We start from the raw sequence: 24,393 nt of genomic DNA on the forward strand, positions 1-24,393 counted from the left end.
AGGACACTCCATGGGGGCCTGGCCCCGCCCACGCCCCCACCCAACTCCACCCCTTCCCCAAAGTCCCCTCCCCTGCTTCCCACGAACATTTGATTCGCGGGAAGCCTGAAGCAGGCAGCAGGTAAGCTGGGGGGGTAGGGCGAGGAGGCGCAGCCCAGTCTGGCCCCCGCGTCTCCAGCCTGGCTCGGGCCCTGGGGTGCCGGCCCCGGGCCAGCACCGCCCGCCCCGGCCCAGCGCACCCCCGGCTGCCCAGCACCGCCGGCCCCCGGCGGCCCGGCGCCCCCCCCGGCCGCCCAGCACCGCCGGTCCCCGGCCGCCCAGCACCGCCGGTCCCCGGCGGCCCGGCGCGTCCCCCGGCCGCCCAGCACCGCCGGTCCCCGGCGCGTCCCCCGGCCGCCCAGCACCGCCGGTCCCCGGCGCGTCCCCCGGCCGCCCAGCACCGCCGGTCCCCGGCGCGTCCCCCGGCCGCCCAGCACCGCCGGTCCCCGGCGGCCCGGCGCGTCCCCCGGCCGCCCAGCACCGCCGGTCCCTGGTGGCCCCCGGCGGCCCGGCGCACCCCCTGGCCGCCCAGCACCGCCGGTCCCCGGCGGCCCGGCGCGCCCCCCGGCCGCCCAGCACCGCCGGTCCCCGGCGCACCCCCCGGCCGCCCAGTACCGCCGGCCCTCGGCCCCGGGCCAGCCCCCGGCCCAGCGGCACCGGATTTTCCCAGACATGTTCGGCTTTTTGGGATTTCCCCCCGGACGGGGATTTGAGTCCCAAAAAGCCGGACGTGTCCGGGAAAATCCGGACGTATGGTATGCCTAGGGCATGTTAATTATCTTATTTTTATTGTATAAAATCCAAGGTACTTGCCCCTCCTTCTCCCTGTCAGAGCCTGATTTATCTGAGTCCGGGCATAGCTTCCCACTCACCTTTCTGTTCTATGCAGAGCCCTACTTCCCTCATGCTCTGCTGGGTTCTGGCAGAACCCTGCTCCCTCCTGCAGAACTTCCTACCCCTCACCCCATCCTGGGCAAAGCAATTCTCCCCACATCCCTCCCTCTTGGGATGAGCCTCCCACACCACAGATCAGGGGTGGCCAACCTGTGGCTCTTCAGAAGTTAATATGCGGCTCCTTTCATAGGTGCTGACTCTGGGGCTGGAGCTAAAGGTGCCAACTTTCCAGTGCTCAACCCCAGGCCCTGCCACCCCTTACCCCAAGGCCCCTGCCCCCTCCCCTGAGACTGTTGCACCCTTATTCCTCCTACCTCCATCCCAGAGTCTCCTGTACACTGCAAAACAGCTGATCACGGTGGGCAGGAGATGTGGGGGAGGGACAGGTGCTGATCAGCAGGGCTGCCAGCAGGCAGGAGGTGCTGGGGGGCGGGAGCTGATGGGGGCTGCTGATGTATTACTGTGGCTCTTTAGCAATGTACATTGGTAAATTCTAGCTCCTTCTCAGGCTGGCCACCCCTGCCACAGATCATTTTCTACCAGATGTATTAGCTGCAGTTTTCCCAGCTGAATCTCATTGCTATTTTCTGCCCATGTTTCTAATCTGCAGGAGGGGACTGTGATGGGGTGTCTACCTCACAACTGGCCTGAATAGGTAGAAAGGGCCTATTAACCCTTTGACAGACTGTACCTGGAGAAGAGTCAGGGCTGCCAAGCTCTAACTGATGATGAAGCACAGCTGGGCAGGGCCATGCTGTGTTCATATAAAACCAGGAAGTGGGGCGACAGGAAGGAATGTGATAGTTGCCCCCCCGGAAGGAGGGGTGTTGATAAAATACAAAAATAAATAAGTCTTGGGATCCTACCTGGGAATAGAAATACTGGCAAGAACTTGAGAGAGTGAAGTAGTCACATAGAACAGAGGATGTTCTCTTGGTAACTAAGGGTGGGCTAGCAGAGAGAGACAGGTAGGTAGGTGGGAAACAGTAACAGGGTCTGAGATTGGATACTGTGTGGTTTTGGGGGCTGGAACCTACAGGAGAGGGTAGGCCTAGGTTCCCCTACCAGCTACTAAAAAAGTGACGCCATCTCTAGGTAGAGTAACAAAAGACTGCCTGAGACCATGGGACTTTGAGACCCCAGAAGGGGAAAACTATAGTAGCCTGGCTAGAGGGCCAAGCCATGAAGAGGGAGTACCTGAATCCAGTGAAAGAGATGGGGTGAGAAACCAAGGAAGGTGCATTGAACTGGTTGAAAACTAGTCGGCCACAAGGAGATTCCATAGCAGTGAATAGTAAACTCTCCAACAGGGATGTTGTGAGGAAGCTTGCGTGGTAGGACTTCTGGTAGCTATATTTCTCCAGCCTAGCATCTGTAAAGAAAATGTCTGTTTAGTGGCTAACCACTACCTTATTTTCTAGACAGCCTGTTATAGGCTTTTCAATTGATCTGAGCCAGGGTCGTCTTCTGCAAAAACCTACTGCTAGTTGGTCAGCTTTTGCTTATGACCTTCCATCTTTCTGAGTTGATTGGGATTCTTGACTAGCCTTAAAGATGAGGCCCATCTTGTGATGGAGCTGGTTGGAAGCCAAGATGTCAAAGGGCTGGCTAGCTTGGACACCGGAATCTCTCTGGGAAATAGTTACGTGGTCAGGAATCAAAGATTTCTTCTTGTACAGTGTATTCATGAAAGGCACTATTATGTGCCAGAGCAGTGAATGTTGTAAGTTGAGTTTCCAAATACAGATAATTCAATGGCATCTTCTAACCACACAGATTCATGCAGCCACTTTCTGAATCTGTATGTAATAGTTCACAGATGGACTCTAATTCTTACACTGGACCAAATCCCATAATCTTTAAAGTCAATGGCAAAACTCCAAAGGGTGCTCAGACACTACAGTAATGGAAGCTGTATAAGAACCTAAGGAAATATGTTAACATCAATGGAATAAGGATTTCACCATAAGCATTTAAATGCTATGTGGAATGAAGAGGTGAGTCCATCTAGTGACATGAAGAAATGGAGAACCTGGTTAAACCAAGCACCTTTTGAATAGGTGTCTTCTAGTAACCCACTTCCCTTGCTGTAGGTCTTGATGTAAAGATGTGAAATGAATGATAGAGAACTTACTACATCCCTTGGCAACCTGTTCCAATCATTAATTACCCTCACTGTTGAAAATGTGACATTGCTGGTTTGAACACTGCTGATCTCAATGTCCACCAATTGGATCTTGTTATACCTTTTTGTCTTATCCAATACAAGAGGCTCTTTAGTCTATATCTTCTCCCTCAGTAGATAATTATGGTCCATGATTAAGTTGACTCTTAACCTTCTCTTCAATAAATTTAAAAAGATTGTAATCATTGTTTTCCAAACCACAAATTATTCCTGTAGCTCTTTTCTGAAGCCTCTTCAATTTTCAACATCGCCCGTGAAGCATTCTGCTGTTTTTGTATCAACAGCATGACACAAACACAAAATATGGAGATAAATGTATTTAATTTCCTATGAGTAGATCTGATCCCAAATAGTGACTTTTTTTTTTTTTGAATTTTGTTTTTTTAATATAGAGAGTGCTGAATTAAATAGTCCCTTCATTCTGTGAGTAAGTTTACTTCTGGCCAGTATGGAAGAGATTCTTAGTTTAGTTTTTAGTTTTTACTTAGCTTGGTCATGTTATTATGGAGTAAATTTTTTTTAATAGATTTCCCCCCCTTAGAGAACTTCCTCTCTGTTTGGATAATTCCTTGTGCGTGAGGCCTGCAAAGTTTCCTCCTTAGTTTAATTGACCTAATAGGTAGAAAGCCATTCCTGATGGCCAGCCTTGCTTCACTCACTTTCCTCTTTTGGTTTCTGTTGGCCCTTCTAAAAGAATTTTCCTTAATCTTGGTATTGCTGTTATTAGCATAGGTGAAGCTGGCAGCAACACCTACAGTTAAGATTGCCTAACACTTTCCATTATAAAACCCTATTTTTAGTTGTTTATAACTGCCAAACTAACTGTGGGGGCTAAAACTTTCCATGCTGGGTGCCTGTCTCAGGCTGAATTATATTTTAAAAATTTAGGTGTTTTTTTTTTTTTTTTTGCTTATTTCCAAGAATGAACTGAGGGGGGGGGGGGGAAATGTTTTGCTAATATGAAATTTGTACAATTCTTGAGAAGCTTTAATGCAAATATGCTGTGGAGCTGGGACTCTAAACTTGCCCTCTGGTCAAAAGGGGCTTTTTGCTGTCCCCATTAAAAATCTCCTCCTTCCCTCCCCTCCCATGGTTCAGTTGTAAGCCTCTGAAATTGCTGTTTGCAGATGTTCAGTGGAGGTTTGCTAAAAGTCTGGCAGCTAAATTCTCTGAAGATTCTGTCTGCACTGAGCATGCTCAAGCCCAGTTTTTCCCTGCAATTGCTCCTGTTTGTTGAAGTAGAGGCTACTCTGCCACACTGGCTACTGGAACTGAAAGCAGGGAGACTCTGTCCTCTGCTCTCAAGGGAGGAGAAGGAAGAAGCAACCTGACTGCAGTGCAGGCAGCTGAGGAGCTGGAGGTACAGGGATAGGCTAGGGGGAGCAGAAGTAGAGATGGAAGGGAAATGGGGACAGGCTGATGGGGGCACAAGCTAGGGAACAGGAGCAGAGGGGGCATAGATGGGTAGAAGAATCCCTAGCTACTATGGTTGGAACACTGCTGCAGAACCTGGAATTGAACCCCAATTTGCGAGCCTCGGCATTCCTCTGCTGTCTAGCTATAAAACCTATTGGCAAAGTGGACCAGCCAATAGAAGGGAGTGGAACACACAGAGGCTAGAACCTCCTCCTGCTATCAGTTAATCCATTAGTTCAAGTGGCCAGGTTCTGTGCTGTGAATCTTCTGTGCTGTGATATAATCCACTGGGGGGAGGGTGTTCAAAATCCTTCCTCATGATGGAATTTCTATTTTTTCAGCTTCAATTTTTAAAAGTTTGGGAAGTTACATGCAAAATAAATTCCATTAAAAGTATGTTAAAGTTGCACAGTTAAAAACTCAGAAGTTAGAAAATGCAAAATATAAGATGGCCTGTTCAACTTTAATTTGTTCCCTTTGTGCAACTGGCTCCACTTCCCCTTACTCGTGTCCACCCCACATCCCCTCAGCATTCCCCATCCTCAGCCTGCTAAGAAACATCTTCTCACCCTAACCCTCCAGGCCTACTCTGGCTAAGAATCCCCCTCCCACCTGTCCCCCCCAGACTGAGACCCCCCCTCTTTTCATCTAACCTCACCACAGCTCTGGAATTTCTCTCACCATGCAAACACAGCCTGCCCCCCACCCGCCCACAACTCAGTCTCAGAACTCTTCCTCCTGAAACCCTTCCCTCTGTACCAGCTCAGAAAGCTTCTACTGATCTGACTTGGCCCCACAGAGGTATGTACCCCTATTTTGCATTTCTTCCTTACACTGCATGGAAGCTGTGAGCTGGATCTTGTGGAGCCCCTGGGCCACTGCCTCTGGCAGGGGTGGGCTCATGCAGCCTTTTTCTGATAGACTGAAGAGCCCAGGCCATTATCAAATATTTGTTCTCCATTGTAGATACTTACAGACTATGGTCAAGTCACCTCAACCCCTGAATTCATAACTGAAAAGAATGTTTTCGAATCCTTTCTTTAATCGTTCTTGTATCTCTTCTCTGGATCCTCTGCACTTTACCAACATGCTTCTTGAATTGTGGACACCAGACCTGGACACAATATTCCAAGGAGCAGTCACATGAGTGCCAAATATAGAGGTAAAAACCTCTTCTCTTACCCCAGATCCCCTTGTTTATTGATCCAAGGATTGTGTTAGTCCTTCTGGCCACAGCATCACAGGAGGAGGAGGAGGAGCTCATGTTTAGCTGATTATCCACCACGGCCCCAAAATCTTTTCCACAGTCACTGCTTCCCAGGATACAGCCCCCAGCCTGTAAGTGTGGCCTACATTCTTTGTTCCTAGATGTAAACATTCACATTTAGCCATATTAAAAGACACCTTATTTGCTAGTACCCAGTTTACCAAGCAATCAAGATCACTCTGTATCAGTGACCTGTCCTAGGAAGTGGTAAATAATGAAGAGATTATGGGGTTATCTGCAAACTTGATCAGTGATGATTTTGTTTTCTTCAAGGTCATTAATAAAAATGCTAAATAGAGTAAAGGACCCCAATAGAAACACACCTGTTTGATTTTAATTCCCCAGTTACATTCTGAGACCTATCTTTTAGCCAGTTTTAATCCATAGCTGCCATGTTAATTTTATGTCTTTCTAGTTTTTTAATCAAAATGTCTGTGGTACCAAGTCAAATACTTCACAGAAGTCTAAGTATACTATGTCAACACTACTACCTTTATCAGCCAAACTTCTCCTTCAAAAAAGAAGTCAAGTTAGTCTGAGAAAATCTATTTCCCATAAACCCATGTTGATTGGCATTAATTATATTACCCTCCTTTAATTCTTTATTAATCTAATCCTGCCTCAACCATTCCCTTATCTCGCTCTGAATCAATGTCAGACTCACTGGCCTATAATTATCAAGTTTAGCTTTTTTAAAATATTGGCACAATATTTGCTTTTTCCCAGTCTTCTGGAATTCCCCCAGTGTTCCAAGACTTATTGAAAATCTGCCTCAACTGTCCAGTGAGCTCCTCATCCAGCTCTCTTAAAATTCTTTGATGCAAGTTATCCAGACCTGTTTGATTTTAGTAGCTGGTGTTTAATATCCTCCTGAGATATTAGTGGAATGGAAGGAGTGTTGTCATATGACTGTCACAGAGTGTGGGGGAGTCAGGGCCCTGCACCCCCCCCCCACTTCCTGCGATTCACCGTGACTCTCAGCCAGCCAGTAAAACAGAAGGTTTATTAGACGACCGCAACACAGTTTCCCCAGCCAGCTCCAAACTGAACCCCCCTCCAGCAGTCTCTCACCAGCCATACACCCCGGCTCCTCCTCCAGCCTTTGTCCAGTTTCCCTGGCAGAAGGTATTACCTGACCCCAACCCCCTCCTGGGTTCAGGTTACGTGCTCAAGTATCATCCCTCAAGTGAAGTCACTCACTGATATCTCACCACCATCCAGCACCAATGCAAACAGTAAACCAGTAAAACTCCCATGCAGCATTACCGGGTCAATACTCCCCACTCTGTCACAATGACATAACTACATCATCTGTTTTTCTCCAAATACAGAACAGAAATATTTATTTAACACCTCTACATCATAATTCTATCATTTCCCTTTAGTAATGGACCAATATAATTGTTGGGATTCTTCTTGTTAGGAGTCTGCAGAATGGGCCTTGTGGGAAATGTTGGTCTCTTAGGAGGCAGATCTATTTCATGCTCAAAGGAAGCATTTTGAATACTAGCACCAGAGGAATGTGAACTGCTCCAAGCTGCAGTATGTGCCATACACTTCATCCACTCAATAATGTCCCTATTATAGCATCATGGTTTAAAATAGCCCCTTGTAAAAGTTGATCTGTTAGGCCTCCTTCCCTACTGGACAAATAGATATTTTACTTTATCCATACGAGGAATGACTTGAAATTTGCTGCTAGTGAAACACCCTGTCTTCGACTATGGCAATCTGCCTTCACTGAGGGTAGTCAGCATTTTCGAGGAGAAAAAGCCATGTGGGAAAGCTGATCTTCCAGAGCCCCCAGGAAATGCAAACCTCATGCTTTCTGACCTACAGGCCCTTTCTAGTGGGCAAAGCAGATTGTTGTGAGAAATAAGGGGCAGATTTTCCCAGCAATGGGCTGAAGTATTCTCTAAGATCCCAAATCAAGCTCTAGTGATGTTACCTGAAGGCCTCCACTAGTCAGTTTGAGGATATGTCTTCAGTACCAACGTTAAAACGCTGTTTAAAAAAAAAAAAAAAAAACACCCCCACAAGGGGAGTGTGGCTCCCAGCGCTGGTGCACTGTCTACACTGCTCCTTTACAGCACTGAAACTTGCATCGCTCGGGGGGGGGGGTGCTTCTTCACATCCCTGAGCAAGAAAGTATCAGCACTGTAAAGTGGCAGTGTAGACACAGCCAGAGGCTGTGTTTACACTGCCACTTTCAGCTCTAAAACTTTAATCATTCAGGGGTGTGAAAAAACACCCCCCCTGAGCGACAAAAGTTTTAGCACTGAAAAGCGCTAGTATAGACAGCGCTTTATAAAGCTACCACCACTCATTAGGGGTGGGGGTTTTTTTATTGCTGGGAGAGCTCTCCCCCGGCGATAAAGCATGTCTACACTGCCCACGTCACAGCACTGCCCTGGCAGTTCTGCTGCAGCTGTGCTGTAACGTGGGTAGTGTAGATATACCCTGAGATAAAGCCACTGGGGCAGATCATGGCCCCACTGTGGCCACTTTGTCCCCTTTCCTGCAAAGCTTGCTTAACCAGCTACCTCAGGATTCCCCTACATGAGTTACCTACCTCCAGCTATAGGGCCCTTACAGATGCTCCTATGATACCCACTCCTGGTGCCTTTGGTGAAGAGGATGAGCCTGATGAGAAGGGGATGCAGCTGGTACAGATCCCCAGCTACTGGAATGTCCCATTAGAAGCCATTACTAGTCAGCATAGTTTAGAGACACCTGGAGGCTGCTCTTAATTGCACATCATGTTCTGACTGACTGCCAGAGGGTCATGTGTGCGTGCACTTTGTTTTAGAAACACAAAGCTGGGGGAAGGGAGGGGAGTTACAACCACCTTTATTTCCCTCAAACTTGAGATGTACCAGGCACCAAATCATCTAATCCTGCAGACCGAACCTATTCAGCTCATTATCACCTAACCATAGTGTGGTTGGGGTTTTTTTTGTTAATCCTTCCAGATCCTGTGACTTCCATCCCTGAGACAGCCAGGTGACTCACACCCCTCCTTAGACATGCAGTGGTGTCATTTGAATTATAGCTAAGCCTAGGGAGCTCTAGACAGGTGCATTGTATAACCATAGTGATTAAATGAACAAACTCCCTGCGAGCCTTAGCTGGAGCCTGGGTCTGTCCCACAGCAGCCAGGCAAGTCTCGCTTTGTAGTACATTTATGGATTGTTTCTGCAAACTCTTTTCCCTTTTTTATTATTTATTTTGTCATTTGGGGAGCAATTTTCTCTGTCAGCGAGGCAGGAACACACAGCTGTATGGCATCACTCACTGGGGAGAGAGAGCTACAAAAACCAGGTAGGCATTGGAATAATTAGAACAGGATTAACTCCATTGTCCTTTGTGACCAGACTCAGCTGGGATCCAGTAGGATCACCAGAAGTGCTTAATTTGTAACAAAAGAGGTGCCAGGGCTCAAGCAATTTTTTTACTTTCATAACTGACACAGCAAGCCCAGACATGCCAGGGCTATGAACTGCCAAGCCTAGAGGTGCCAGGGCTGCCCTGGCACTAATTAAGCAGTGGTCACCAGTGAAAATAAGGCTCCCTCATTGTTGTTCCCTTGTTAACAAATGTAAATCAGGGTCAAATAGTCAGTCAGCCAGGCATAGAAGCCAAAAATCAGTCTCATGGAACAGGGGTACCCAAAGAACGGACTAGCTGCTTCCATGCACCAAAGCTGTTCCCACCTTTATAGGCTGCAGAGACTAATCACATAGGGTTGCTAACACTGACTTTCAAAAATACCTACATGACAGAGGAGCTGGCCAGGCCAAATCTGAATGGCGTTGTGATCCCGTGCACCAGGTAGCAACACCACTCAAATTTGGCCCTGCCACCCCTCTGTCAGCATTCTAAATCAGTATGGAAAGCCTTTCATCCAGTCTTCATTTTAGCAGCACTACAGCCTGATATATGGGATAAAATTTTGTATTTAAATAAGAGACGTCCCTTATACTCCAGCACTGTTGGCAACCCCAGTGAGTCACATGAGGTCTCCACTATAATGATGTTGCTTCTTAACTGCTGCTCTGCTATGGATGACATTATGTCCCAAGTGTTGCAGACATTTGCATTTAGGATATAAATGGGCATGGGCCTTTTTAAAGATATATTTACTTGTTGCTAAAATTGACATGAAGTTGTTTGCCTTGTAGAATGAGGTAAGGAAACTTGGCTTGAATATCACAGACTAAGGTTACAGTATGCAGTGTAGTTGCAGCCATGTCAGTCCCAGTATATTAGAGACACAAGGTGGGTGAGGTAATATCTTTTATTGGACCAATTTCTGTTGGTGAGGGAGACAAGTTTTCAAGCCCCACAGAGCTGTTCATCTTATTTAAGCGCCTGGCTGTAGATAACAGATTTCTTGGTGTGTTTGGGGTCACAGGCGCTGACTTTCCAATGTGCTGGGGGGTGCTCGACCCCAAGCCCGCCTCCACTCCACCCTTTCCTCCAAGTCCCCACCCTGCCTCTTTCCACCCTCACTGCATTCTGCCCCCTCCCCCAAGTGCATTGAGTCCTTTCTCTTCCCCCTCCCCCCCAGATCCTCCTGCATGCCTCAAAACAGCTGATCGGCAGGGCCCACCAGCAGGCGGGAGGCACTGGGGGAGGAAGGACTGATGGGCGACTGCCGGTTGGTGCTTAGCACCTACCATTTTTCACCCATGGGTGCTCCAGCCCCAGAGCAACCTTGGCATCAGTGCTTATGGGAGGGATAGCTCAGTGGTTTGAGCATTGGCCTGCTAAACCTAGGGTTGTGAGTTCAATCCTTGAGGGGGCCACTTGGGGATCTGGGGCAAAATCAGTACTTGGTCCTGCTAGTGAAGGCAGGGGGCTGGACTCAATGACCTTTCAAGGTCCCTTCCAGTTCTAGGAGATGGGATATCTCCATTAATTTTTTTTTACATATAATTTATTTATTTTATGTGGTTACTGGATCTATGAAGGAATCTGTTATCTACAGCCAGGCACTCAGATAGCACAGAATATGCTCCAAGGAGAAAATCCATGATATGCACTTTCACATACTTAAAAACTGCCTCGACCAAACAAGGACACTACACCAGAGAAGTAGATTGAGTGGCCTGTTCCATGATGCAAATACCCTGAAAAAACCTGCTTCAATACAGAAATAAAACCCCCTCTAACTGCACACCCCTAGTTGCACCTACCACCTCACACTGGAACCCCTATGAGGTATCGAACAACTACAACCCATACTCAATGGGGACCCCCTCCTGAAAGAAATATTTCCTGAATCCCCTCTTGTAGTCTTCAAACAACTCCCCCAACCTCTCCATGCTCATCATCAGAAGCGAACTCCCCACCGATTGGGTCACCACCTCAAAGTGGCACCAGACCCTGCCAGAACAACAGATGCAAAACTTGCCGACATCTCTGCTTCTACACTGATCAACACCCTCCACATAGACCTTTCAAGATCCATGGGTCCTACACATGCCTATCACAACATGTGATATATCTCATCCAGTGCAGTAAATGACCCAATAACTATGTGGCTGAAAGCAGACACTGAATTCGCACAGGAAAATGGTATAAGACAAAAATACCCTGTCACCTGTGGATGAACACTTTTCACAAAATGATCACTCTATATGTGACCTATCAGTCCTCATCCTCAAAGGAAATGTGCACAACACCTTCAAAAGATGAGCCTGGGAGCTTAAATTAATAACTTTGCTAGACAGTAAAAAGTATGGGTTTCAGAGTAGCAGCCGTGTTAGTCTGTATCCGCAAAAAGAACAGGAGTACTTGTGGCACCTTAGAGACTAACAAATTTATTAGAGCATAAGCTTTTGTGGGCTACAGCCACTTCTTCGGATGCATATAGAATGGAACATATATTGAGGAGATATAGATACACACATACAGAGAGCATGAACAGGTGGGAGTTGTCTTACCAACTCTGAGAGGCCAATTAATTAAGAGAAAAAAAACTTTTGAAGTGATAATCAAGATAGCCCAGTACAGACAGTTTGATAAGAAGTGTGAGCATACTTACAAGGGGAGATAGATTCAATGTTTGTAATGGCTCAGCCATTCCTAGTCCTTATTCAATCCTAAGTGGATTGTATCTAGTTTGCATATCAATTCCAGCTCAGCAGTCTCTCATTGGAGTCTGTTTTTGAAGTTTTTCTGTTGTAAAATAGCCACCCGCAGGTCTGTCATTGAATGACCAGACAGGTTAAAGTGTTCTCCCACTGGTTTTTGAGTATTATGATTCCTGATGTCAGATTTGTGTCCATTAATTCTTTTGCGTAGAGACTGTCCGGTTTGGCCAATGTACATGGCAGAGGGGCATTGCTGGCACGTGATGGCATATATCACATTGGTAGATGTGCAGGTGAACGAGCCCCTGATGGTATGTCTGATGTGATTAGGTCCTATGATGATATCACTTGAATAGATATGTGGACAGAGTTGGCATCAGGCTTTGTTACAAGGATAGGTTCCTGGGTCAGTGTTTTTGTTCAGTGATGTGTGGTTGCTGGTGAGTATTTGCTTTAGGTTGGGGGGTTGTCTGTAAGCGAGGACAGGTCTGTCTCCCAAGATCTGTGAGAGTGAGGGATCATCTTTCAGGATCAGTTGTAGATCTTTGATGATGTGCTGGAGAGGTTTTAGTTGGGGGCTGAAGGTGACAGCTAGTGGTGTTCTGTTCTTTTCTTTGTTGGGCCTGTCTTGTAGGAGGTGACTTCTGGGTACTCGTCTGGCTCTGTCAATCTGTTTTTTCACTTCAGCAGGTGGGTATTGTAGTTTTAAGAATGCTTGATAGAGATCTTGTAGGTGCTTGTCTCTGTCTGAGGGATTGGAGCAAATGCGGTTATATCTTAGAGCTTGGCTGTAGACAATGGATCATGTGGTGTGTCCTGGATGGAAGCTGGAGGCATGTAGGTAAGTGTAGCGGTCAGTAGGTTTCCGGTATAGGGTGATATTTATGTGACCATCGCTTTATTAGCACAGTAGTGTCCTACATACCTCCAGCTGTTCCCTCCACCTGGCTACGCCACTGGCATGCCCCAATCAGGCCACAGCTGGCCTGTATAAAAAGGCTGTGAGCCAGAGGCCCAGGAGGAGTCTCTCTCTAGGCTGGGAGAGAGCAGGGCCTGGCTGCTTGTAGAAAGGGTACTGGGAGTGAAGCAGGGCTGGGGAGGAGCAGGGGAGCTCCAGGCTGGCAACTCCCCAGGCTGCAGGGCCTGGTCCAAGGCCCATAGAGGTACTGGGAGGCAGAGGAAGGCAGCAGGTCCAAACCCCCTTGCCTATGATGAATGGCTTTTACACTGCAGTCCGCCCCAGGGAGCAGGGACTTAGTGATGACCGGCTGTAGCCCAGACTGAGGCAAGATGGGGATTAGAGGGTTGGGGGTTTCCCAGAGAGGGGAGACCCATAGAGACTGGTGGGGGTGTTGCCAAGGGGCAGCCCCCAGGTAAAAGGGCACCGGGGAGGGACATGGGGGCCAGCGGCAAGCGGGACACCGGCCTGCAGAGGGTGCTTCAAGGCTGGAAAAAGAGCTAATTCCCAATGACCAGCAGGAGGCGCCGCATGGGGTGAATCCCGCACGTTTACAGGTCCAAATACAGCTGAACTGAGATTTGCTTTTGAATGCGGTTTAGGTTTGCGGTATTCATCCAGCTCTAACATCTGTCTCAGGTTGGCCTACACCACATGGTTAAGTCGACGCAAGGCAGCTTACGTTTACATAGCTGTGCATACATCTGCATTTACATTTTGCTTCCACTATGTAACTACCTCATTACACTGACTTAATAACAGCATCTCCCTGAGCTTTGTAGAGTCAAGGTCGATGTAGTTAGGTCAATGCCATATCAGTGTAGACACTGCATTACTTATATCAACTGATAATGGCCTCCAGGAGGTGTCCCACAACTCCCCACCCTGACTGCTCTGGGAGAAGAGGCTGTTTAGGCACAACTCCACTCCAGCTGTAGAAACGTCAACATCTTTGAGCAGATTGCTTGGGGCATGGAGGAGAAGGGCTACAACCAGGGGCAATGGATTTTGACCTCCCAAGGTGCCTTCCAGATCTATGATTCTTCCTAGTAGTGGGGGGGAGTGCATGAGGCCCTGCCCCCTCTGTAACCCCTCCCCTGCCCACCTCTTCCCCCCAAGGCGCCATTCCACCTTCCAACTGGGCCGGGGAGCCTGGGCCCCTCCACCTGCTTGGGGTATAGGGACCCAAGAGCAGCCCCCCAGGCCCATGTCCCTGGGCCTCCCACCCAGGGTGGGTGGAGGATATGGAGGTCCCCACAGCTGCAGGCATGGCTCTTACTCAGGCCAGGCTCCTGAGTAATCCCCCACCCTACACAAACCCACCTTAGACCCTTAGACACCTGCTTTAGGCAATAATTCTACCACATTAGTAAGATGAAAACAGGGAACATTTATTAACAACACAACTTATAACAAAACTCTATGCACAGTACACTACACACTGTGTCTTATGCTCAGGTTAACTCACCAGGCCTAAGCCTAGACCCAGATTACCCTACAAGTGGGCCACCATACAGCATACAACAATAATAAGGTTTCCTTCCACATTATCTGCGCAGGATACCAGGATCCCTGCTGGACAGGGAACCAGGATCACAGGAACCGAACCCTCACAGGGCCAGGAACACGGGAACTGCCAAGAGGGGCCACCAGCCAGGAGCCACCAATGGGAATGGAGAGCTTTAGGAACAGGTAAGTCGTCTTCTTCTCTCTCTTGATCCGACGAATGGCAGTGATGCACAGACACTGGCTGCCCCTAGGACAGACAGCACGGAGCAACCTGTGCTGAGTCCTTATATGCACTTTTGTTACAAGGCAGATTTTACACTTGGATCACCTGATATTTCCCACCTTCTGGGTAACTGGGCAGATTACAACTGTCACTGAGCATCTTTCAAAAACTTTTAACCACTAGCACCAAAAAGGCACCAGCTAGGGGCAGAAAGAAGAAAGCCCAAGATGGACGCTGAACCGGGGGTAGCCTAAACAAAATGTATCATGTGCAATTGCCACAATTTATGGGCTGCAGTAAAGAATCACAATTTCAACTAAAACATGTTGTACCTCCAGCAGAATTCAGAACTAGCAATCTGTCCTGCCTAGTAGATCTGTAAGGTGACACGTGTTTTAAATCTTTACTGTAGGATTTTCCTGGAGAGCCATACCTGCAATGGCCTCATTAATGACAGGTGTGGCTCGCCAGGAAAATCTTCCCTATTAAGCTTTTAGCTACATTTAGATTCTCTTCTCAAAATAGTTGCAGATTTGCTTTGTATTTGGATGTAGCCACATCAGAGACAGGAACTTTCCAACCTGACCACCCCTCCCTAAGGGCTTACAACTGCATTCAACAGGCATACTGAGCCATGTGCTTACACCAGGGTGGACAGAAGCCAACCCTGTATTGTAGCCACACAGCTGACAGAATTATGAGTTGCAAACAATTTATTTGCCCAATTTAGCCCTTTTTTCCATTTGCAAATTGTTCCCCCCAAAAGCCTGATTTTTACAAATACACCTCTACCCCGAAATAACGCTGTCCTCGGGAGCCAAAAAAACGTACCATGTTATAGGTGAAACTGCATTATTTTGAACTTGCTTTGATCCGCCGGAGTGCGCAGCCCCGTCCCTCGCCCCCCGGAGTGCTGCTTTACCGCGTTATATCCAAATTCATGTTATATCTGGTTGCGTTATATTGGAGTAGAGGTTTAGTTATCCAGAGTTGTTCAACATCTAGAATTTTTGTTGTTAAAATGAAAGTCTTACATTTCAAATGCTTTTACTGTTTTTGCTTCTTTTTTGTATCTTTAATAAAAGGTTAAAAAGGATTTTTAATGGTGTCGTTGCCACGGTACTAAACAAGCTGAGGTCGCTGTACAGCAAGCCTTGAACCTTGCTTGTTTAATGCTGGACAGTGACAGGGTCATGTCAACACCTTTAACTCTTTGGCCACCAAGTATCAGTCATCTGCACTAGCAAAAGGTTAATTGGCTCCAATTAAGCCTGCAGCCTTCTCTGTGCTGCAGCAACCTCAGTGACCTGGGTGGTACACCCAGCTCTCTGTCAAGAGGCACCAATGGCCTTCGTTCTGCCCCAATAACAGCCCTACCCCTATCTAGAGAGTGGCCTGTGAAAGAAGACTGACGACCCTTCCAGCAGGATCAGCCAGGAGATAAACGCACAGCACGGACTAGCCAGGCGGAAGAGACAGAAAGGGAAAGGGGAACCTATAAGATAATAGCCTGTGCTTACAGAGAGAGGGTTATATTTCGTTAAGTATACTTTGTGTGTGTGTGTGTGTATTTGAACCATTATATATATATATATATTCTTCATCTATTTAATGTTATTGTAGGAAGGTGGAATCCAGTTCCATTTGTTCCAGTTTAAATAAACCCCCCATGATGATAATGATGTTATTTTTGACAACCAGTTGTATTATCTTGGCTACCATAAAATAACCTTTTATCACACTGTAAAACACATACACCCCCAACACTCCCAACTCTCTCCTGCCAGGTAAATTACACCACCATAATGATGGACCATTACTAAATCTTGGTTGGTGGTTTTGGGATCAGGTGACCCTCAGATATATTTCAAATTATACCACAATAACCCTACTCTTAGAAGTCGGTTTACATAAGTTTCCATTAAATCATCCCTTGATGGCTCTGGGATTAGCTTCTTCCAACAAGGACAGTGTCATGTACGCGGTAGGTTGCAGGGCTGCCAAGAGCAGGTCAGCCTTCTATACCAGATAGGGACTGGCTACAGGGCTTCCTTCCCACAGAGATGTGTTGTATGTTCAGATAAGGCATGTTACATATGGCTCCACCTAGTGGTTGAACAATATAATACAGTTTAGCTTTCCATTACATCTCCCCTTTTAAATTTTATTTTCCCACCATTTTCAGAATTTTACAATATTTACACTATCATTCTATCTTTAAAGTTCAGTACATTAACAGTCTGTTAGGTGTCTCTGAATCACATTGTTTTTTAATTACATGACAACTTTGGTCATCTGACTATTAGTTGCAATGACTGTTTCCGGTCAGTTTGGAGTCTTTGAGTCTTCTTGTTGTAGTTTTGCATCCCTCATCTGTACAGTTTGCTCTGCTGATTGTTCTTTATGAGGATCAAACTGTAGATGTTGATGGTTTGTTGAATTCTACACTATTGGTCTTGATCCCACATTATTTAGGCAATGAATTCTTTTTTTTTTTTTTTTTTTTAATGGCTGGTGGAGTTTTCCATCCTTTTTTTCTATCCAGTTTGACACAAATATGGTCATCAGGGTTCTATGCCGAGCCATTTTCTAACTTCGTAATGTCTGTTATAAAAGTGTTCGTAAGCTCTTTTTGCCTTTTTATCCAATTTGGCTACTCTCTTCCTGTCTGGCCACTTTAGAGATTGGAAAAGAACCTAAGTCAGAATAGCAGTTCTGGGCTGTCTTCCCATCACAAGTTGTTCTGGACTATATCCAGTAGCTGTTATTGTGGTTGATCTGTAACTCAGAAGAGCAAGGAATGGATCTTCCTGGTGTAGGAATTTCTTGGCTGTCTGTACAGCTCTCCATTTGCTTGGGGGTAATGTGGGCTGCTAGTAATATGCTCAAGCTCATATTTCATTTGGAATGACTTAAATTGCACTGCAGTGAAATGTGGTTTTTAGTCTGTCACTAATTGTTCAGGAGTACCAAAGTGAGCAAAAATGTACTTTGAGTTTCTCGATAACACTGCAACATGTTATGCCTTTTGCGTACATTATTTCTACATGCCTGGAAAAATAGTCCACTATAAACATAGTCCTCTGAATTTGCATAAATCTGCAGCTAGTCTCTTCCACAGTCCTGCTTTTAGAAGTGGTGTTATTCTGTATGGTTCAGCACTGTCTCTTAAGGTTATTTGTACTGGATCTCCTTTCAAAATTCCAATATAATCAAATCCTTTGTCGCGTTCTCCCACCTTTCTCGCTAGGCCCATCATGACTGCCACACAGTGGTTCAGAAGACTGTTGGTCTGTGGTCCTTTGATCACATACAAAGACAAAAGCTTTGCATTCAGAGTGTAAGTGGTTTCTGTGTGAACTGGCTCTCCAGGGCTAGTCAGAGCTGTGTCAGGTTACTTCAGCTCTAGAAGGAGTTGACAGTGATTGTAAGCCCCTTCTGAGATGGTCTCATCTGCTCCTGACTCAATTTTAATGTCAATAGTCTGTATGAATGTTCAGTTTCATTCTCCAGGCAGACTCTGTGACATCACACGATAGATACTAGAAACAATGGCTCTTGATTGTTTAGAATTGTAGTTAGCACTCCCACTGCCTTAGTGCAGCACTGCAGCAAACAGCTGCAAATTGTCTATATTTTGTGCATTTATTACATATTTCATCTTTAGCTAGACACATCTCTAGAGCTATGAAATTTTCCACATCTTGTACATTTATTCTGAAAGGCTTTGAAGTTTGCCTGGAATTTCCTCATGGCTTTTATGGTTATGATTTTTAGCACTCAAAGTGCATCTGTTTACAGCTTCTAAGCTAGTTTCTTGTTTTTCAGGTTTATTGAGTTTGTTTTGCTGTTTCAGTTCAGTCTGGATAGCTGTGATTAGGATTAAGTCTGTATTCAAATGTAGTTGCTATGAAGGTTCTTGTCTGCAAGACCTATTTTAGCATATCTCTAATATTTTCATGTTTTGCACTCCCAAAAATCAGTTTTCTGACAATGCATAGTTAGCTCTTATACACATTTTCTCTTGGTTCCTGAATTCTCTGGTGAAAAGGTGCTTTCATAAACCACATTTCTCTGAGATATAACGTATGAATCAAACATAGACAGAACTCTTTCATAGTCATCTTTGTAACTGTCTTAGTAAAGGTAAAAGATTTAAAGATAAGCTCTGCCTGCTTCCTCATAACATAAATTAAAGGTGATTCCTGAATATCTTGTTTCCTTATGGAGTTTTATAGCAATACAAAAATCTTGCAAAATGTTGCTTCCATTCTGTCCATTCTCCCCCATGCACACTGTGACGGTTAGATTTGCTAAGCACAGGGATGACAATGCTGGAAGCAGAGGGCATGCGTCCCCTCCCCAAACTGCAGCTGCTTGCATTCTCTCCACTTGGTATTAGTGTAGCTGTATATTAATTAAGGTGTGTGGCCTGCTGAAGGACAGGAGGCATCCTCTCAGGGAAAATCTCTGGAGCTTATATTGTACCCTACCATCTGAACTGATGATGGTCATTCACCCACCCCACTATGGTTTCTATGCAACAGGGGAGGAAGCACATGCTCCATCTGCAGGGAGCAGGCCCTGGGTCCCCAGTGCTGAAAGGAGAAGGAACCAGAGAGGCATATGGTCTAATTTTGGTTGATAAGTTTAGTGTGCGGGTACTGGTGGCCTGTGACACACAGGAGCAGGGTCGCCCAGAGGATTCAGGGGGCCTGAGGCAAAGCATTTTCGGGGGCCCCTTCCATAAAAAAAAGTTGCAATACTATAGTAACATGTATTTGGAAATGTAAAAAATAACCAGTGAAATATGTTCAAAAATTAATTTTTAATAATTTGAAAATACACGAAATACATTATTTAAAAACATTAAATGCTTTAATGGTATGTATACATTTGCAATTACATAATGGGCTGTCGCTGGGTAATGGTGATGGTTGGTGCCAATGGGCTGTCACTGCCTGGGGGTGGCACTGCTGTTGCCCAGGGCTAAGTGGGGAGCTGGGCTCTGGGTCGGGGGGTGCATGGCTCAGAGGGGCTGGGCTCGGAGCTGGGAGTCAGGGCTGGGGGGGTGGGGGATGGGGTTGGGGGAGTGTCCGGTTCAGAGGGGCTGGGCTCAGAGCTAGGGGTCAGGGCTGCGGGGGGAAGGGGGGTGCCCGGCTCAGAGGGGCTGGGCTCAGAGCTGGGGGTCAGGGCTGTGGAGGGAGTGGGGTCGGGGGATGTCTGGTTCAGAGGGGCTGGGCTCGGAGCTGGGGGTCAGGGCGGCGGGGGATGGGATCGGGGGGTGCCCGGCTCAGAGGGGCTGGGCTCGGAGCTGGGGGTCGGGGCAGCGGGGGATGGGGTTGGGGGGTGCCCGGCTCAGAGGGGCTAAGCTCAGAACTGGGGGTCAGGCGGCGGGGGATGGGGTCGGGGGGTGTCTGGCTCAGAGGGGCTGGGCTCGAAGCTGGGGGTCAGGGCTGGGGGGGATGGGGTGAGGGGTGCCCGGCTCAGAGGGGCTTACCATGTCGCCTCCCCCCTCTCCCAGAACCTCAGCGAGCCGCATCCAGGAGCTCCTGCCACTCAGCCCGCTGGAGCTCGCGGCTCCAAGCGGAAGGACCTCAGGCCCCGCGCGAGCCACGCTGCTGCAGCGCTGTCCAGGGCCACTCCTGGACGCAGAGCGCTGAGGCGCCGGGGGAAGGGGGAAGGCGGAGGTGGGGGGGAGCCTCCGACATTCTCGGGGGGGCCCCTGCGGGGCCTGGGGCAAATTGCCCCACTTGCCCCCCCCTGCCCCCTCTGGGCGGCCCTGCACAGGAGCTCAAATTAGAAAATCTGGTGGTCCCTTCTGGCCTTAAACTCTCTGTGGTAGTGCTTACACAACGTATGAATGTGAGACACACTGGATTTTGCTATAATCTTCCTACAGACCGCAGCCAACACTGGTTTGGCCGGCAATGCCCACTGCCAATTCTGCCCTGTCTCTGCCACTGCTTTCCAAAGGACAGAACACAGTGGATTTTTCTGCATATAAATGTGCTGGATGTGTGTAGGTAATTCCTCCCTTTCTATCCCTTTTCAGTTGGGGAGGAGAGGACATGAATGAACATTGAGAAGACTCAGCACAGCTTTTGTAACAGGAAACCACGCCTCATCAATCTATTAAAATACTTTGAGGGGGTCAACAAACATGTGGACAAACGTGATCCAGTGGATATGCTGTACTTGGACTTTCAGAAAGTCTTTGACAAGGTCCCTCACCAAAGATTCTTAAGCAAAGAAAGCAGTAATGGGATAAGAGGGAAGGTCCTCTCGGTAACTGGTTAAAATATAGGAAACAAAGAGTAGGAATAAATGGTCAGTTTTCAGACTGGAGAAAGGTGAATAGCGGGGTCCCCCCAGGACCTATACTGGGACCAGTGCTGTTCAACATATTCATAAATGATCTGGGAAAAGGGGTAAACAGTGAGGTGGCAAAGTTTTCAGATGATACAAACTTACTCAAGATAGTTAAGTCTAAAACTAACTCTCAAGAGTTACAAAGGAATCTCACAAAACTGGGTGATGAGGCAAAAAATGGCAGATGAAATTCAATATTGATAAATGCAAAGTAATGCACATTGGAAAACTTAATTCCAACTATACATATAAAATGATGGGATCTAAATTAGCTATTATCACTCCAGAAAGAGATCTGGAGTCATTGTGGATAGTTCTCTGAAAACCTCCACTCAGTGTGCAGCAGTGGTCAAAAAAGTTGACAGTGTTAGGAACCATTAGGAAATGGATGGATAATAAGACAGAAAATATCATAATACCACTATATAAATCCATGACACACCCACACCTTGAATGTGTGCAGTTCTAGTCATCCCGTCTAAAAAAAAAAGATACCTTTTCCAGTTTTATTATATAGAGAAGGGCAACAAAAATAATTGGAGTATGGAACAACTTCTGTATGAGGAGAGATTAAAGAGACTGGGACTGTTCAGCTTGGAAAAAAGACGATTAAGGGGGGCTACGATAGAGGTCTATAAAATCATGAATGGTGTGGAGAAAGTGAATAAGTGTTATTTACTTCTTCACATAACAAAAGAACCAGAGGTCACCCAATTAAATGAATAGGCAGCAGGTTTAAAACAAGCAGAAGGAAGTACTTCTTCACACAACGTACAGTCAACTTGTGGAACTTGTTGCCAGGGGATGTTGTGAAGGCCAAAAGTATAACTGGGTTCAAAAAAGAATTAAATAAGTTCATGGAGGATAGGTCCATCAATGGCTATTAGCCAAGATGATCAGAGATGCAAGTCTCTAACTGCCAGAAACTGGGAGTGGACGATGGGAGATGAATCAGTGGATCATTGCCCTGTTCTGTTCATTCCCTCTGAAGCATCTGGCACTGGTCACTATCGGAAGGCAGAATACTGACAGGGCTGCCCAGAGGGGGGGCAAGTGGGGCAATTTGCCCCAGGCCCCGGGCCCCGCAGAGGCCCCCATGGGAGTTTTCAGGGGCCCCCACGAGAGTTTTCGGCGGGACTTCGACAGCAGGTCCTTCAGTACCGCCGAACACACCCGGAGCGAGTGAAGGACCCGCTGCCGAAGACCCGGAGCTTCTACCGCTCTGGGTCTTGGGCAGCAATTCGGCGGCGAGAGCTCCTTCCGCTCCGGGTCTTCGGCGGCAGTTTGGCAGCGGGTCCTTCACTCGCTCCGGGATCCGCCGCCGAAGTGTCCCAAAGACTCGGAGTGGAAGGAGCCCCACCGCTGAAGACCCCAGACCCCCTGAATCCTCTGGGCGGCCCTGAATACTGAGCTAGATGGACCATTGGTCTGACCCACTATGACCGTTATGTTCAAAGCCCCAAGTGCTCTGGATCAAACAGGACCCATAATCTGTGATGGGCTCCCTTCATTTCTGCGTACACATGCACACGCACTCCCCCTCCCTCCCACTGGTATGGTAGACTGCAAATTCTGCAGCAGCAGCAGTTAAATTAAAAAGATGAGTTTTTTATTGATTTAAATACAAAAGGAATGATCCAGTCAATACAGGATCCCTGCTCTTATATACCTGCATATTCACTCTTGTTTATTTCATGCTGCCATTAAATGTCATTTTCAGTATATCACAGATGTTTACATTGTTAAGGCATAGTAGCTTTGCAGAAGATGTCAAGGGCAAGCCGGAGGTTCTGGCAGCTGGTCAAAGGCAAGTATGAGGTTATGTCACCTGGGAAGGTACAAATGGTGAGTCGGGTTTATGGAGTAAGCACATTAGCTTGATATGTCTGCTAAAATGGTCAGCTTTGAAATAATTAACAATTCTGATACTTAGAATGTCATGGGTAGGTTTCAGAGTTAATATATTCCATTGAGACGGAGGGGAGCAGCCACATCTCCCAGAGCTATTTCAGGCTGCCTGCAGATTGAGGGCTTGTCTACATTGGCAAGTTTTGTCGATGAAACTAATGTCAACACGAAAAAAAATAAAAAATCAAAGTCGCCAAAACAAGTCTACATTTGCTCCCTCTGTCGACAGATCATGTCCACATTCGGCGCACCATTGTCGACAGCATGAGCAATGCACTGTGGGTATGTATCCCACAGTGCCTGGCGACACCATCTGTTGCTAGGTGTTGTGGGAAGGTGGAAACGGAGGAAGGTGCATCCTGGGATGTGCAAAATGTCCCATCATGCACTGCTTTGTGTCCCAGCCCTCCAATGGTTTCTGACTTTCTTTTGTGCCGTTCTGGCTTTCCTTTCACGCCATTTTTCCAACTGTCACTTTGTAGTGCGCACCAGCATCTGCAGTGAGAGAAGATGGATCTCGCACTTCTCTCCTATGTGCTGTTAACTGTCATGAGAACATCGCACATGGCAGCAGAGTTACTCGCAAAGTTACTGACCGAGGATGAATTGCAGGCACCCTTGTGTGATATGGACAGCAGCAACTTATCAGTGCTTTTGGCATTCACAGAGCAGCTGCATACGGTGGACCGTCGCTTTTGGGCTAGGGAAACAAGCACTGATTGGTGGGATCACACTGTCATGCAGGTGTGGGATGACGACCAGTGGATACAGAACTTTAGGATGCGTAAAGCAACCTTCATGGAGCTATGTGCTGAGCTGGCCCCCAACCTGTGGTGCAAGGACACCAGAATGAGAGCTGCCCTTTCGGTAGAGAAGAGTGTTGCAATCACTGTGTGGAAGCTGGCGAATCCAGACTGTTATCAGTCAGTTGCAAATCAATTTGGAGTGGGAAAGTCCACTATTGGGGCTGTATTACTCCAAGTGTGCAGGGCAATAAATTGCACACTTTGAGGACTGTGACTCTGGGAAATGTACATGAAATAGTGGATAGCTTTGCAGAGATGGGTTTCCCTAACTGTGGCGGGGCAATTGATGGCACACACATTCCAATTTTAGCGCCACACCACCTTGCCTCAGAATACATCAATAGGAAGGGACACTTCTCCACAGTGTTGCAGGCACTTGTGGATCACCGGGGGTGTTTCATGGACATCAGTGCAGGCTGGTCTGGAAAGGTGCATGACGCATGCATCTTCAGGAACAGTGGCCTGTACAGAAAGCTGCAAGTGAGGCCTTTCTTCCAGACCACAAGATCACAGTGGGGGATGTGGAAATGCCCATAGTAATCCTAGGAGACCCAGCTTACCCCTTACAGCCCTGGCTCATGAAACCTTACACAGGACACCTGGACAGCAGCAAGGAGCATTTTAACAACAGGCTGAGCAAGTGCCGCATGGTAGTCAAATGTGCCTTTGGCCGTTTGAAAGGTTGCTGGAGGTGTCTCAATGGCAGGCTAGACCTTAC

The 24,393-nt window shown here is 47.2% G+C and overlaps 1 long non-coding RNA gene across 3 annotated transcripts; it reads left to right on the forward strand.

Annotated features, from left to right (window-relative positions):
• The first annotated feature begins 57 nt into the window (after positions 1 to 57).
• Positions 58 to 22,852, forward strand: LOC112058830 (uncharacterized). Of its 3 annotated transcripts, none has more exons than XR_002888018.3 (3): positions 58 to 121; positions 14,417 to 14,549; positions 20,645 to 22,852. It is a non-coding gene; the product is annotated as an uncharacterized LOC112058830 (long non-coding RNA). The 3 variants fall into 3 exon arrangements; XR_006177114.2 differs by lacking the exon at positions 58 to 121 and adding an exon at positions 4,047 to 5,335; XR_006177115.2 differs by lacking the exon at positions 58 to 121 and adding an exon at positions 8,505 to 13,878.
• The last annotated feature ends 1,541 nt before the right edge of the window (positions 22,853 to 24,393 follow it).

This window comes from Chrysemys picta, chromosome 10, assembly GCF_011386835.1.
Source record: "Chrysemys picta bellii isolate R12L10 chromosome 10, ASM1138683v2, whole genome shotgun sequence".
In the NCBI taxonomy this organism is placed as follows: domain Eukaryota; kingdom Metazoa; phylum Chordata; order Testudines; family Emydidae; genus Chrysemys; species Chrysemys picta.